This window comes from Haliotis rufescens, unplaced genomic scaffold (genome assembly GCF_023055435.1).
Source record: "Haliotis rufescens isolate VD_foot unplaced genomic scaffold, xgHalRufe1.0.p SCAF_38, whole genome shotgun sequence".
Classification (NCBI taxonomy): Eukaryota; Metazoa; Mollusca; class Gastropoda; order Lepetellida; family Haliotidae; genus Haliotis; species Haliotis rufescens.
Window position 1 is genome coordinate 3,068,036 of NW_025964090.1, and position 13,773 is coordinate 3,081,808.

Genomic DNA, 13,773 nt, shown 5'->3' on the forward strand with positions numbered 1-13,773 from the left:
ATCTCATTAAAAAACCCTGTAATTAATGTCAATTTGTCTATGCTGTTACTGTCTGTGCTGTTACCTTCAAACATGTAACAGGACAGACATTCCGTGGTAACAGCACAGACTTATCATCATCTTAAACTGTCTTTCCTTGTTTAACCAATCGATAATATAATTACCATAATAACTCAAATAATTCCTTTTGAAATAACACAGACATTCAAGAGGCTATAGTTGTACAAATCTTCCAAGCTGAATAAAAACAAGTTGCTCAAGACTTAAAAGTAACAGCAGAGACACATATTGGTAACAGCACAGACATTTGGTCAGCTTTATCTAACTATTCTTGTCCAATCACTCAATATTCAAATTTTATGAAACATTAAGACATATGTTTTCAAATTTATCACAGTTTAGAAGAAAACATATACATAAAAAATAGACTACTTTGTTGAAGATAGTTATCTGATGAAAAAGTAACAGCACAGACATTCCGTGGTAACAGCACAGACTTATCATCACCTTAAACTGTCTTTCCTAGTATAACCAATCAATAATATAATTACCATATTAACACAAATAATTCTTTTGAAATAACACAGGCATTCAAGAGGCTATGGCTGAACAAATCTTCCAAGCTAAATAAAAAAAATTGGTTAAGACTGAAAAGTAACAGCACAGACATTTGGTCATCTTTATCTAACGTTTCTTATCCAATCACTAAATATTCTAATTTTATGAAACATTAAGAGATATGTTTTCAAATTTGTCACAGTTTAGAAGAAAACATATATACATAAAAAAATAGACTACTTTGTTGAAGATAGTTATCTGATGAAAAAACAACAGAAGGGTGGAGAGGACAGGTGGTGTGGTGGAGAAGGGTGAGGTTGAGAAAAGTGTGGAGAGGACAGATGGTGTGGTGGAGAAGGGTGAGGTTGAGAAAAAGGTGGAGAAGACAGGTGGTGTGGTGGAGAGGGGTGAGGTTGAGAAAAGTGTGGAGAAGACAGGTGGTGTGGTGGAGAAGGGTGAGGTTGAGAAAAGTGTGGAGAGGACAGGTGGTGTGGTGGAGAAGGGTGAGGTTGAGAAAAGTGTGGAGAAGACAGGTGGTGTGGTGGAGAAGGGTGAGGTTGAGAAAAGTGTGGAGAGGACAGGTGGTGTGGTGGAGAAGGGTGAGGTTGAGAAAAGTGTGGAGACAGGTGGTGTGGTGGAGAAGGGTGAGGTTGAGAAAAGTGATAGTGACATTTTACTATCCGTTCCAGATGATACAGAAGAGTGTCTTGGTAAATGTGTGGTTGTGTTATATGATGGTTTTCCATATCCTGGATACATAGATGTTTCTATCTATGATATATATGTGGAATGCATGCACAAGCCTGGCAAAAAATGGGATCAAAAATGATTCTTTTGGCCAAGACTCCTGCTGGACAAATGCTGGTACAAGCACGAGGACATTATTACCATCATTCCTCAACCAAAGAAGATTGAAGGCACTGCTTCCCACTTCAGTGTTGAAAACATTTACTGGGAAGCTATTACAGATATGATAAAACAGAAACAATAAACAACCTGTGGTTTCTGGGTGAATGAAAGGCACCATTTAATTCTGGCACTAATCAAATAATCAAGTGAATTGTACTTTTAAGGAAACTATAATTCACCTTTTCAGACCGTTTATTTGAGTATTTGCGAATACAGTTGCAAAAGAATACAGCTTCAACAGGAAATCTTCTGACAAGTTTTTTTCTCTCCAGATTATGTTGATGTCAAACATGGATAAAGTTGGTTATTGTGTTGTTGCTTCATGACAAAAACTGTCACATGACTATTTAGTGTAAGTTTAAATCAATTTAAATTCTTTGTAATTCTAGGGATTAACCCAAAATGCAAAAGTTATTGTCTTTGGCGTTACTTCCGTCTGTGCTGTTACCTACCAGTATCCTACATTCAGATTACATAGAAGAACATTCAGTTAATAACATCCATATGATCAGATACTGTTAATTAAGCAAAACATTTTCTTATTTGTCAGAGTTCAAAACTTTGAACTTCTGAACAGGATAGTTGACTGCAAACATAAGTTTGTCCGTCCTGTTACTTTCAATTGTCCGTCCTGTTACCGACCGTTTTCTATAGTTCAGATTACATACAAGAATATTCAGTTAATTACACCTTATATGTTCAGGTGTAATCAATTGCACATACTTTTTTCGTATTTGTCAGATATTTCAAAATCTTGAAACTCCTGAACGTTATAGTTATCTGCAATCAAAGCCGATTGTCCGTCCTGTTACTTTCAATTGTCAGTCCTGTTACTACGTTGTCTGTCCTGTTACCAGCACTTAAAATAGAAATATACTGATTATTTCTTTTTCTTTTTCAGAAGAACATATTTGAATTCAAACATATATCATCTAATGAAGTATATGTGTCAAATATATGATGCAATAATCAGGGTATGTTTGTCATATTGGATTTGAATGAATTCAAATGTTTTCATTTGACTCAAATGCTGGACAAATCTGTCCATAAAATAATGTATCCAATCTCTTTTTAATTGTACTCATTGAAATATTAAACAATACATTTAAAAACAAGAACTGACATGATTTGTGTTGAACTTTGAAAAAATATTGTTACAGAAAATATAATTGTTAACATGGTAACAGGACAGACATATTTTTCCTATTCAGTGTTAATTAATTATCATAATTAGGACATCATTGATTATTAAGGTGTCATTTTGCTTAACATTATTATTCAGAAGTTACTTTGTGTACTGAGTCAATAAAAAAGGAATTTTACAAAAGACAATTTTGATGTTTTTGCTTAGTTGAAATTCTGACATTTTTTGAGAATGACCCATATATGAACATCACCATGCAGTATATCAGTATACATGAACACCGCCATGCAGTATATCAGTATACATGAACATTGCCAGGCAGTATATTGGTATACATGAACACCACCAGGCAGTATATCAGTATACATGAACATTGCCGGGCAGTATATCGGTATACATGAACACCGCCAGGCAGTATATCAGTATACATGAACATCGCCAGGCAGTATATTGGTATACATGAACATCGCCAGGCAGTATATCGGTATACATGAACACCGCCACGCAGTATATCAGTATACATGAACATCGCCACGCAGTATATCAGTATACATGAACACCGCCAGGCAGTTTATTGGTATACATGAACACCACAAGGCAGTATATCGGTATACATGAACACCAACAGGCAGTATATCAGTATACATGAACACCACCAGGCAGTATATTGGTATACATGAACACCACAAGGCAGTATATCGGTATACATGAACACCGCCAGGCAGTATATCGGTAAACATGAACACCACCAGGCAGTATAAGGTATACATGAACATCACCAGGCAGTATATCGGTATACATGAACAAGGCCAGGCAGTATATCGGTATACATGAACACCAACAGGCAGTATATCAGTATACATGAACACCACCAGGCAGTATATTGGTATACATGAACATGACCAGGCAGTATATCAGTATACATGAACACCGCCAGGCAGTATATCGGTATACATGAACATCACCAGGCAGTATATTGGTATACATGAACATCACCAGGCAGTATATCGGTATACATGAACAAGGCCAGGCAGTATATCGGTATACATGAACACCAACAGGCAGTATATCAGTATACATGAACACCACCAGGCAGTATATCGGTATACATGAACACCGCCATGCAGTATATCAGTATACATGAACACCGCCAGGCAGTATATCGGTATACATGAACACCACCAGGCAGTATATCAGTATACATGAACACCGCCACGCAGTATATCAGTATACATGAACACCGCCAGGCAGTATATCAGTATACATGAACACCGCCAGGCAGTATATCGGTATACATGAACACCGCCAGGCAGTATATCGGTATACATGAACACCGCCAGGCAGTATATCAGTATACATGAACACCGCCAGGCAGTATATCAGTATACATGAACACCACCAGGCTGTATATCGGTATACATGAACGCCATAATCTTCACTTTAAGACAGTTGATTAACAACCACCTGGCTTCTCCTGAATCCTAACAAGCATCGTATCACTCATACATTATCCCATGGCAGGAGACAGCAATGAGTTCCAGATATCTTCTGAAATGAATCACGAGCTGCTGTGTGCAACATGCTGGAGAAGTCTTCCTCTGTCACAGAGCTAAATATGATAAATGATAAGTGAATGAGTGAGTGATGTTTTGTGCTGTATCAGCAATGTTGCAGCTATTCACAGCGAGATAAATGATAAGTGTTGTTGCTCTAGTTATTAAAATTGACAGTTCCAGGCAAGTTTGTGAGTGCATACCCTCAGAGCATTTTTTGTAGGCGGAATTAGGTAGGTCTTAAATATGGCAGATTGGCAGATTTTTGGCAGGATTTTGAAATGTCATATGACAGCATGACCAAGAGTGTGAGAGTGTATGAGTGAGAATGGTTTTAAGCTACTTTTAGCAATATAATATTCCAGCAATATCAAGGCGAGGGACACCAAATATGGGTTTCACACATTGCGCCTATGTGGGGAATTGAGCCCAGGTCTTCGTCATGATGTGCGACACTTTAACCACGAGGCTACTCGACCATCAGCCTGCCCAAGATGACATCTTATAAACATATGAAACAATTCCCACTTTGGGATACTGCTGATTGGATGTCATGAAAGGGATGCTGCCTGTTTTGACACAGCAATGTTTTTGTGTGCCCCATTTTAAAATGTTAAGAGAAAGCGAGTGAGTTGGTGGGTGCATTTGGTTTGGTTTGGTTTGGTTTGGTTTGGTTTGGGTGGATGAGTTTTACACTGCTTTAAGCAATAGCACACTGTACACATGAGAAGAATCAAACTCAGGCCTTAGTTGTGATGAGCAAACATTATAACCACTGGACTACCCCACCCCTGACAGTCTTAGCAATAAACTTCATATTGTTTTATTTTTTAGAAAATTATCTGCCTCATTATTGTTTGTTTGTGGAATTGCGATTAAGTAAAATTCCCATAGGAAGGAAATATCCACAAATTGGAAGATCCGCCTTGAGTCCTACCATAGGTGAGGTGAGGTGAAATAGGGTTTAACGTCGCGTCCAAGATTATTGCACTTATATAGCGACGTGCATGTATGTGTGTGTGTTTGTGTGGCTGCTTGTACTTGTCCGGACTGATGCCGATTTATAGTGCTAGCTCACTGAAATACCATGCCACAGTTTAACATGACTACCCCACTCAGACACAGTATACTGACTCTGAGCCGACCAGTCCTTGTTTTAGCCCCTTAATGCCGAGCGCCAGACAGGGTAACAACAAGTACCATCTTTTAACGTCTTTTGGTATGACGCGGCCGGGGATCGAACCCCCGACCTTCCGCTCTCTGGGCGGACGCTCCACCACTGGACCACGGAGGTGGTCTCCTACCATAGCCTCACATGTATGATACATATGCTTTAACACAAGGCAGTCCTACATTTGTTGACAAACATAACAATGTAAAGTGTACAGATGTTAAAATCAATAAGAGTATTGTTTCAATGCTGTATATTTTAGTTTATAGTATACCTTTTTGAGATCAATATGTTCAATTATCTTCACGGAAAACAGATTCAGAGAATACATTATGTGATAAATTTATAACCCAAACATATATGTCAACAGATCAAATCAGGGCACTTACTGAAAAGTAAAACGCTCAGAGGCGGATCCAAAATATTGAAAAAAGTGTGGTGCACATTACACCTAAGCCACAAAGTGACTAGGCTGGGGGTAGAGTTAACGTTAGGGCTGGGAGGGGTATCTCGGGTACTGGGGTAGGGTGGGTCCTAGGTAGGACCCGGGTACCCATAGGACTACCCGGACCCGTGGTTAGGCTCATGATATATTGTTTAATGACAAAAACTCACTATAGCTCATTGGTTACACTACAAGTTGCTAATGTTTGCATTTCTTTCTGACGATGCACACATTCCTTTTGACTTGTATATGTTTGAGTAAAGATAAAGCTTCAGTCAACTTCAGTGTACGCATGATCTGATCGTTTGATACATGTATCTAAATAATTTTGGCCAGGGCTGCGGTAAAACAATTCCTAATCAGACATTTTGTTCCCAACTCTTGAGACCTACAGTGGGTACCCGGGTAGGGCCGGGTAATAGGAGGTCGGGTACCCGGGTAGTAAATTTTGACTCGTCCCTGCCCTAGTTAACATGTAAGGTGTCTGAAAAGAGGGGGTGCATCCCCTCTCTGTAGCAATTTATAAACTAAAATATAAACATAACGAAACACCAAAAACTCTCTTCATAGCTTCTAGTCTCAATATGAAACTTAGAAACCAGACCAAAACATAAAGAGGTGAAGTGAAATGGGGTTTAACGTCGTCTCCAAGATTATTGCACTTATAAGCGACGTGTGTGCACGTGTGTATGTGTGTATGGCTGCTTGTACTAGTCCGGACTAATGCCGATATATAGTGCTAGCACACTGAGATAATATGCTGCAGTTTAAAAACATGAATACCTCACTCAGACAAAGTATACTGACTCCAAGCCGACCAGTCCCTGTTTTAGCCCCTTAATGCTGAGCGCTAGACAGGGTAACAACAAGTACCATCTTTTAACGTCCTTTGGTATGACGCGACTGGGGATCAAACCCTGGGCCATCCACTCTCCAGGTGGACGCTCTACCACTAGACCATGGAGGCAGTCAAAAACATAAAGAAAAATGATAAAGATTTAAAAACAAAACACTTTTAAAAACATCAATCTGAACATAATACAACCACATGATGCCATGAAAGATTCAAACACTAGAGTAGGGCATATGCAATACCTCCCTACAGCATCAATGATAATACCCGTTATTAATTTCTTGTTACAAAATGACTTAAACATGACAAAAAGAAGCACATAAACAACCCCACAACAGAGATGTCAGTTACAACTGCTACATATCACATCCTTCATCTAACAGCTGTCTCCCGCTACAAGCGCTCGTCAATATCTCGGATTGACTTCCAGTAACAGCACGACTGCATGGCCAGTGGTTTTAGCATCAGCTGACACAGAGCTGCACTATGCATTGTTATAAGCACAATAGTCGCCAAACAGTCGAGCCAATCTATTGCAAGCTTGCTGCCAAACAGAGGGATAACATTCGTAACATATCAGTAGCACATATCCACAATGCCTATATCACATGTGGAATAATCAGTTAGCTGCTGCAGCTATAGCAGTCGCGTCATGTTTGTTGTTGATTTCGGATTCCTTTGAAATTGACGTTATAAAATTGACATAAAACTTTGTGAGGTTGTACATTTCACTTGGGATAATTTGTCATTGGATTTTACACACGGTTTCCCTAAGGTAAGTGATTAACTTCAAAATATGGTCGAGTATATTTTATGACTTTGTATTTACCTTACAATTGTTGTACATTCAAGGTGTTTTACAGCCTTAAAAAACTGCATTGCATATCACAATCTATGAGTCTGAGACAGTATTGGAGATGTGATCTCTTTGACAATTCTCAGGACGTAGATGTATACAGTGAATAATATTTTTGTAATAAACAGTTGAAGTCTTTTTTGACAGTTTTTAACACAAACGTGAGTTAGAATATGTCAGTGTGTGCACTGATGCACAGGCGGGGATGTCTGTTATATACTGGGGATGTATTGGAGGAGCGGAGACTGGCGATTTATGATGTTATTTTGACAGCTTCTGTTACCGTGTTTTTAAGTCTAACTTTAACCTGTTTGTACCATATCAAAGAGAGTCGAGAGCAGTGCTATTTGAACAATAGGCAAGCAGGTTATGCATTGTATATTAGGTCGTAATAAACTAATAACTACAGTTTCAAGCATCAGCTCGCATGGTATTGTTCCAAACCATTTACAAGCTCCTTTGAAGATGCAGGTTAGAATTGGTCTTCAGCAACCAATGCTTTTGTAGTAAGAGGTGACTATTAGTAATGGGATCGGGAGGTCAGGCTTACTGACTTGGTTGATACATGTCATCCTATCCCAACTGTGTTGATCAATGCTCATAATGTCAACCACTGGATTGATTGTCCAGGCTTAATTTATTGAGACCACTGTTATGAAGCTGGAATATTGCTGAGTGCAGTGATATAGAACAAACAAACAAACAAACCTTCTTAAAGAAATTCAAAGGTTCACCATATACATACAAGTCCATGTAACCAAAGATTCATGAATCACATCTGTTGTCAGCATGCGTACACAGCTGCCTGGAACAATTTGCTAACAAATTAAATATGAAAAAAAGTCTGCACATTTTTAAGTGTGAATGAAAATCAAATAATCAATTTACCAGCTCTGTGGTGTTATCAGGTATCTAGCGACCTCTGGTTTAAGCAAGGCCAACAACTTGGCCCTTGAAATCAACTCTTCTGGTTTTATTTCATTTTGCAACAAATCCTATCCAAGTACACAGTACCAATAGGAGTTGAATTAGGAAACAAACATTATGTGTTTTCAGAGTTGCTGGTTTTTTAGCATTTAGCCTTGGAATGTTAATCTTTGTTGCCTCTGGGTAACACTGAAATTTCCAAACAATGAATGTTAAAAAAACCTTGAAAATCCGAAAAAAACATTTTGTTTATCAACTTGTAAAATACAAAAGCAATTGGTCATTTTCTGAGGTACTTTCTGTCTACATGAACAGTTGTGAGACAGATATGACATCACTCTGGAATGTGATGACATCATGATGATGTCACATGCTTTTGTTATAAGTGAATTTGACTGATTAGCAGAATGTGTAAAAAAACAACTTAAGCGAAGTTGTTCAGATAAATATTGATCAACCTTAATATTTCATTACTGTATCCATTTTGCCAAGCTGAATGTCACGTTTTTCAAATTTGGGATTGAGAATTAAAAATATCCTAATGAAAAATACATTCATGTGCAGTCAATAGTCCTGGAGGCTTTGAATACCCTTTAATCTCATTTTTCAACCAATCTGCACATTCCCATTCGTTTTACAATTATTCCTAATCTATTCTGAGGAGAAAACTTAGGCTAGAAATTACCACAGGGGAAGGGAACATAGATCCACAAACAGGCAAATATCTAGAGCCAAGGCCCTGTGAAGATCCGGGTTCGAATTGGTCATCAGCAGCCCCTGATTGTGTTGAGAGGCAACTAAAGGGATTGGGTGGTCACGTCATGCATGTCATCATATCCCAGTTGTGTAGATCGATGCTCATATTGTCATTCACTGGGTTGTTTGGTTGAGACGTGATTATTTACAGATCATAGCTGGAATATTGCTGAGTACAGCATTAAAGAAATAAGAAACAAGCAAATCTAGAGCCAGGATGCAATATGTGACCAAAGGGGAAAGGTCAACTTCGAGAATGTTCTTGTATGGGATAACCAGTAGATGTGATGTAGAGGTAAAAGTGAAGAACAGATTACATAGTTCTGAGTGAAACATGGTGACGGCATGACACGGTGACGGCATGACATGGTGAGGACATGACACAGTGAAGGTATGACATGGTGACGGCATGACACGGTGACGGCATGACATGGTGAGGGCATGACACAGTGAAGGTATGACATGATGACGGCATGACACGGTGAAGGCATGACATGGTGACGGCATGACACGGTGACGGCATGACATGGTGACGGCATGACACAGTGAAGGTATGACATGGTGACGGCATGACACAGTGACGGCATGACATGGTGACGGCATGACACAGTGAAGGTATGACATGGTGACGGCATGACACGGTGGCGGCATGACACGTTGATGGCATGACACGGTGACAGCATGACATGGTGACCTCATGACACGATGACGGCATGACACGGCATGATACAACGCTTTAAGCAGTATTCCAGCATTATCACAGCGGGGGACACCAGAAATAGTGATAACATGACACAGTGACGGCATGACATGATGACGGCATGACACGGTGATGACATGACATGGTAATGGCATGACATGGTGACAAGTGTTCTGATGTAAGTGAAACAAAAGATAAAGAAACAGAACAGAGAGATAAAGCTATGTGATGAGAGCTTGCGAGGCAATCACATGCTATCTTAGTTGTTCCATTGCTGCCGCCGCCATTAGAACATAGCGACAGTGTTGCGTGTGTTTCGGTCAGTCAGTCAGTCAGTTTTTTCAATGAGCAATGTAGAAAATGTGCAAAGTTTAAGTAATTAAGAAATACCACACTCTTCATCATTAGATTTTTTAAAATGCTTAATACTCCCACCACAGCATTTTCCGGTTTGTGGTCATATTAATTTTAACTGATTAATTGCACAATTAGTTCTATATTAAATTCGCATGTTTTAGAGATAGTTTGCAGTTCTCCGGAGTATGTTGATCAAGCCACCTGCTCCGAACATTACACTTCACAGCATGTTATAATTGTTACAACTGCTCATTGTTCTCATTGTCTTTCATTTGCCTGTCATAGTGTCCTGAGGTTGTGTGACTATATAAACAAAATAACTAAAATGTCCATGACTTTCTTCAATGTGCACTTAGGAATGTGTTTGGAACCCAATTTGAAAGGCATGATGCTAAAAACATCCATCCAGTCATACTCATCCCCTTCTCAGCTCTAGCAGCGTATACTCATCCCCTTCTCAGCTCTATCAGCCTATACTCATCCCCTTCTCAGCTCTATCAGCCTATACTCACCCCTTCACAGCTCTCTCAGCCTATTCTCATCCCATTCTCAGTTCTAATAGCCTATACTCATTCCCTTCTCAGCTCTATCAGCCTATACTCGTCCCCTTCTCAGCTCTATCAGCCTATACTCATTCCCTTCTCAGCTCTATCCACCTATACTCATTCCCTTCTCAGCTCCATCAGCCTATACTCGTCCCCTTCTCAGCTTTATCAGCCTATACTCATTCCCTTCTCAGCTCTATCAGCCTATACTCATTCCCTTCTCAGCTTTATCAGCCTATACTCACCCCTTCACAGATCTCTCAGCCTATTCTCATCCCATTCTCAGTTCTAATAGCCTATACTCATTCCCTTCTCAGCTCTATCAGCCTATACTCGTCCCCTTCTCAGCTCTATCAGCCTATACTCATTCCCTTCTCAGCTCTATCCGCCTATACTCATTCCCTTCTCAGCTCCATCAGCCTATACTCATTCCCTTCTCAGCTTTATCAGCTTATACTCATTCCCTTCTCAGCTCTATCAGCCTATACTCATTCCCTTCTCAGCTCTATCAGCCTATACTCATTCCCTTCACAGATCTCTCAGCCTATTCTCATCCCATTCTCAGTTCTAATAGCCTATACTCATTCCCTTCTCAGCTCTATCAGCCTATACTCGTCCCCTTCTCAGCTCTATCAGCCTATACTCATTCCCTTCTCAGCTCTATCCGCCTATACTCATTCCCTTCTCAGCTCCATCAGCCTATACTCATTCCCTTCTCAGCTTTATCAGCTTATACTCATTCCCTTCTCAGCTCTATCAGCCTATACTCATTCCCTTCTCAGCTCCATCAGCCTATACTCGTCCCCTTCTCAGCTCTATCAGCCTATACTCATTCCCTTCTCAGCTTTATCAGCCTATACTCATTCCCTTCTCAGCTCTATCAGCTTATACTCATTCCCTTCTCAGCTCATTCAGCCTATACTCATCCCATTCTCAGCTCTAGCAGTCTATACTTGTCCCATTCTCAGCTCTATCAGCCTATACTCATCCCCTTCTCAGCTCTAATAGCCTATACTCATCCCCTTCTCAGCTCTAATAGCCTATACTCATCCCCTTCTCAGCTCTAATAGCCTAAACTCATCCCATTATCAGCTCTAATAGTCTATACTCATCCCATTTTCAGTTCTAATAGCCTATACTCACCCCTTCTCAGCTCTAGCAGCCTATACTCGTCCCCTTCTCCGTGAGCTTTAGGAATTAAAAGAGTTGAGGATTCCTTTTAGAATTACATTCATTTATCCTCATACATACCATTACTTCGGGAGACAACATATCAGCCTAAAATAACATTAGAAAAGATTGAAATGGTGATCCAATGCTCAAACAAAGCTAGGTGTCGGCTGGGTCGAGGGCACATCATACCAGAAAGGAAAGACAATACAGTGGGTAATTGAGCATAAGTACAGAGGTATGCAAGAAGCAAGTCCTATCTCCTTGCTGTGGTGCCGACTCCCCATGATTCTGTGTCCGTAGCAGTATCAGATGACACAGAGAGAGGTTACCTGTCGCATCAGCTCAGTCAGCCATCTTGTTTCCACCAGACAGATTGGCAAGATAACATTAGACCTGTCAATCCTATTTGCCACTCAAGACTCGAAGCTTACAAAAAGGGACAAATAAATATTCTAATTAGCACTTTCCATGTTGACTTCATCGATTCTTTATGTATTTTCAAATGTTTTTAAAGCATTTGTACAAATTCCTCATGTCTAAATTTTAATGGCTTTTTAAACATTTCTTGGCGCAAAATATTTTGTAAATAATGAATCAAGAAGATGAAGACATGAGATATACAAACTTCAGACACAGAGAGAATCATACTGAAACAAGTTCATTATGAACTACAGCAATACCTTTGGAATTATTTGTTTTGTTTTTTAACCCCCAAATACCTGAAGGCCATGGGGTTTAACAAAGCGTTGAAGACTATTGCTCTCATATAGCGACGTGCATGCATGAGTGTGTGTGTGTGTGGCTGTTTGTACTAGTCTGGGCTAACGCCAGTTTTATATCACTAGCCCACTGAGATACCTGGTAAATGCCGCATTTTAACATGGATACCCTGCTCAGACACAGTATACTGACTCCGAGCCATCCGGTCTCTGTTTATCCTCTTAATGCCGAGCACCAGACAGGGTAACAACAAGTACCGTCTTTTAAAGTATTTTGTTATGACGCGGCCTTGGATCAAACCTCCGACCTTCTGCTCTCAAGGCTCTGTCCACTGGAGCATGGAGGCGATGGCTGTTTTTTAATCCTAGATTAAATGTATTACTTGTCAGTTCATCTGATGGTATTTTCTTGTGCAATGCATTGTGTCATCCATTTATGATACAGCCAATGTCGAAATGTGCGATAGTCCAATCATATTTAGCACAGAAAAGTTGGCTTGATGTGGCAAGGGTGGAAACAAGACTTTGAAAAAAAAGCCAATGGACGCTCTTGCTTCTGGAAGATGATGTGATGTGTGCTTCAGTGTGGGGCAGGACCGAAGCCCTAGAAACTCTCAGGAGCCAAGCTTAACTGAGCCACACCCATCCAACTACTCTCCGTAACCGTCAATTTGCATGATTTGTGACCACATGCCACCACATTTTGAAATTTCATAATTTGTGGAATGTAAACATATCACAATGCTACAACATTTGGTGATAAGTTTCTTACAAAATGACACAACACAACAAAAATTACAGAACACCCAATGTTTTTCCAAGATCAGTATCCTTGATGTCACAGATTGGGAGCTGACAAACTCAGATACATAATCAGTGTACCAGGGATTTGAACCCATGATCAAAGGTTTCTGGAGTGCATATAGGGACACAACTCTGCACAGCCAACTGGGCCACCTGGGCCACCCGTGCCCCAATACTTGTAAGATTATTGTTTGTTTGTTTGTTGTTTAACGCCGCACTCAGCAATATTCCAGTTATATGACGGCGGTCTGTAAATAATCGGGTCTGGACCAGACAATCTAGTGATTAATATCATGAGCATCG

General features: G+C 39.9%; 2 protein-coding genes across 3 annotated transcripts in view; one reads left to right on the forward strand and one right to left on the reverse strand.

The window, feature by feature from the left end:
* LOC124123905 (protein MTO1 homolog, mitochondrial-like) overlaps positions 1 to 13,773 on the reverse strand; it is a 203,011-nt gene that overhangs the window by 36,715 nt on the left and 152,523 nt on the right. The gene's annotated exons all lie outside the window — the stretch shown is intronic.
* The window catches only part of LOC124123909 (trace amine-associated receptor 4-like), a 109,688-nt gene continuing 103,108 nt past the window's right edge, over positions 7,194 to 13,773 (forward strand). The window contains exon 1 of the mRNA XM_046487110.2: positions 7,194 to 7,408. The gene's annotated coding sequence lies outside the window, so the exon portion shown is untranslated. The remainder of the gene's footprint in view (positions 7,409 to 13,773) is intronic.